We start from the raw sequence: 3347 nt of genomic DNA, 5'->3' as shown, positions 1-3347 counted from the left end.
TCCACAAATAACATAATTAAGAATCAAATCCATTATTTCTAATAACAGAAACAATTAAACATCAATTTTTCATACACACCATTGCAAGGATAAATAAATAAGATAAAATCAAAATTCATTTTATTGCGGAAAAATCTGTCTTTACAATGCGATTCAACTGAAAAACTATGCTATTACATGTTTCTTATCAATCTATCCTAACTCTAGAGTAGCAGCTCAAAATCTGATCTTCGAATCCATGCGATCGAAATCCATTTCTTCATGATGCGATTCAGCACGCTTCTTCCTTAAGCTTCCTCTCTTTTCTTCGATCCTGAAAAACTTCAAAATGTAATCTTATCACATCACATATTAAGAATCAAAGAATAGGAACTTATAGAGTTAGTTAATGGATTTTACCTGAAGTAGAGCCATATATCTTGACTCTCCCATCTCTCAGATCTCTCAGGTAAACTGGACAGCTTCGTCTCCAATGCCCCTTCTCTTGGCAGTAAAAGCAAATGGACTCCTTTGGTACATAGCAAGGGACAATCTCAGCCTTTTCTGGACTTACAATGTAGCTAGTGTCCAATGAAGCATGGGAGTTTGATCGACCAATCAAGTTTGCTTGACCAGTGTGCCAAATCATCGCTGATTCAACATCAATAAGCAAATAGGTCAAATCAATGAGGGTCACGTCGTGAACCATCATATAGTACTCTCTAACGAACTCACTATATGATTCAGGAAGCGACTGAAGAATCCAGTCAACAGCCAACTCACCTGAAATCTCGACACCCAACATCCTTAACCTGTCAATGTGTGACTTCATCTCCAAGACGTGTGCACACACAGGTTTCCCATCCTCGTGTTTACTTGCCAATAGGGCTTGAGTAAGCTTGAACTTTTCAGCCTTTGAACTTGTGGGTTAGGGAGAATAATTGGAGGAGGTGGAGGAAGTGAAGCATGACTCCCATTTCCTTGATCGTATCGTGGAACGTCATCTTCATTTGGAAAGCTTGTTCCAAGGGACTTGGGAAGACCATTGTAAGATTCAGACATCTACAAAACGGGAGAAATTCAAGTCAAGTTGATTAGAATCCTTGATGTAACACCCAAACGAAACATCAAGGCTAGGATCCAACACAATACTCTACAACCTAGAAGAGGGATGCGGTAATCTAGTTGCAGAATATTTGAAGGTAGGTAAATGACGATTTACCAATTTCCACCATGAAAAAACGAAAAAAAAAATTTAAGTTTTAAATGAATTGAAACTCCTAGATCTTTTGAGATTCATTGAACTTTTCAATGGCATGTTTAATCTCGATTATGCCCTTCTATTTGTGACTGGGATGCCGAGGATCACAAATAAGGTGTGAATAACCATACGAATCTACGTGATGCACTCAATGATACTATCACCTAATCAATGTGCCGGTTAACCACACACGCTCCATTGATCTATGATAAACATCGAGCCACCCTTCGCCACCAATGTCAACCCCAAATTAGTGTGCCGGTTAACCATGCACGCTCCACTAACGTTTGACAAGGATACGAAGTGTAATTCCATGGATTAGCATACAATTTCACATTTTGCCTAAAGCAACTATGATTTGGGAATTTGTAAAAGCATGTAGCTACTTTGTACTTCATTATACTTATAATGGAAGGTTTCTGTCCTATCCTACCCGTTCGGCTAACGACCCTCCACTAGTCAAGAGTGCGGTGGGTAAGAGTGGATACCCATTCAATCGTCATTTTATAGGCAATTTCCTGAAACACCCCTTATAGACCAGCTTCGTAAATGAGGCCTACTAACGTTAAGACTGACTGTTTACTCATACATATATATAATATTAGACTTTTAATGTTATATATAGTATAAGGTGTATTTTACACTTTTAAAATACTAGGTGGTCTAATTTAATAAATTATACTTTTAATTTAGTTAAAAGTAAACCAAAACTTTATGGAATTATTAAATCTCTTTTAATTATACACTTTAATTAATTAATAAAACCATAATGGTGTAATTTGAACTTTATCAAAAATACGAGGGTTTTAGAATTTAATATTTCAAAATTAAACTTTTAATTAACTTTTAAATTCCAAAACTTGAGGGCAAGTTTTGAAACATTTCAAAACATTAAAGTTTAGAATTTAAATATTTCAAAATTAAACTTTTAATCAAAAATTTAAATTCCAAAACTTGAGGGCAAGTTTTGAAACCTTTCAAAACATTAGGGTTTAACTATTTAAATTTCAAAAACAAAACTTTTAAGTTCAAATTTAAACTATAAAACCTAAAGGGGATCATTGAAACTTTTTCACAAGATAATTCAAATCTAAATTACAAATAATCAATCTTTATCTAATAAAACAAAAGATTATCTAAATTTTGACAATTATCTTCTATTTTGGCAAGGATAATCACCCAATATCAATAAAAATCGGATCTTATGAATTAAAAACGTTTATGGTAAGTATCCCAAGCCAAAACAGCAAGAAAATCGTCAAAAAACGCTGCCAGACTCATGGACTCGCCGAGTCGGCCTGACTCGCCGAGTTCATCCACTGACTCGCCGAGTCGAAAGGCAGAGGGCAAAAAAACTTCGTTTTTCATGCAATTTTAGATCAAGTAAGCACCAAATTCACTAACAAATAGCCCTAGGCTCTGATACCACTGATGGGTTTCGAGCAATACATCAATCCTATGGTGTACATGCAAACCCTAATAGCTTTGGATCTAGTTTCTCTAATGAACATGCAATTGGTAATCCAAAGCCATAAACCCTAGATCTAATAAACTATAACTGAAATTAGAGTTTAGATCTTACCTTTGATTGTTATATAGCAATAACAATCAATCCTTGGCTTCAGAAAGCTTAGTGCCTCAAGTGTTGCACCTCTAATGGAGTCACAAACACCAGTAAGCAACTTGGATGAAGAGGGAGGAGAGAGGAGACACCAAAAACGGCTGGAAACCCTAAAGGATTAGTTCACCACGTTCTTGGGGGCATAGGGGTCCTTTATATACATGTAGGCTATTAGGGTTTTCAACTAGGAAACCCTAATCTGACTGCTTAGGCCTTAAGCAGTCCAATGGACCATTCCAGAAGGCCCTTGGACGATTTCTTTATGGACCTCCATATAGAATTCGTCCATTGCCATCTAATGGATCCTAAGCCCAACTTTGTAACTATCTTATAATTACAATACCAGTCCCCTTAATTTAATTAATCTCTTTTAGCCACAAAATTAATTTTTAATTAATTCTTGACTAATATTAATTAAACAAAATGATTTCTCCTTTAATATATTATTCTCATAATATATTAATAAATCATAATTAAACCTTTCTC

The 3347-nt window shown here is 35.3% G+C and overlaps 1 long non-coding RNA gene across 1 annotated transcript; it reads right to left on the bottom strand.

The window, feature by feature from the left end:
• Positions 1-438: 438 nt before the first annotated feature.
• On the bottom strand, positions 439-2959 carry LOC145124029 (uncharacterized). The gene is made up of 3 exons (XR_013715439.1): positions 2823-2959; positions 763-1041; positions 439-630 (listed from the first exon to the last, which is right to left on the bottom strand). It is a non-coding gene; the product is annotated as an uncharacterized LOC145124029 (long non-coding RNA).
• Positions 2960-3347: the final 388 nt, after the last annotated feature.

Source organism: Lactuca virosa, chromosome 7 (genome assembly GCF_052849685.1).
Source record: "Lactuca virosa cultivar CGN04683 chromosome 7, Lactuca_virosa_CGN04683_v6, whole genome shotgun sequence".
NCBI classification, from domain to species: domain Eukaryota; kingdom Viridiplantae; phylum Streptophyta; class Magnoliopsida; order Asterales; family Asteraceae; genus Lactuca; species Lactuca virosa.
Note: the sequence above shows the minus strand (reverse complement) of the source record. Positions and strands in the feature narration are given on the sequence as shown.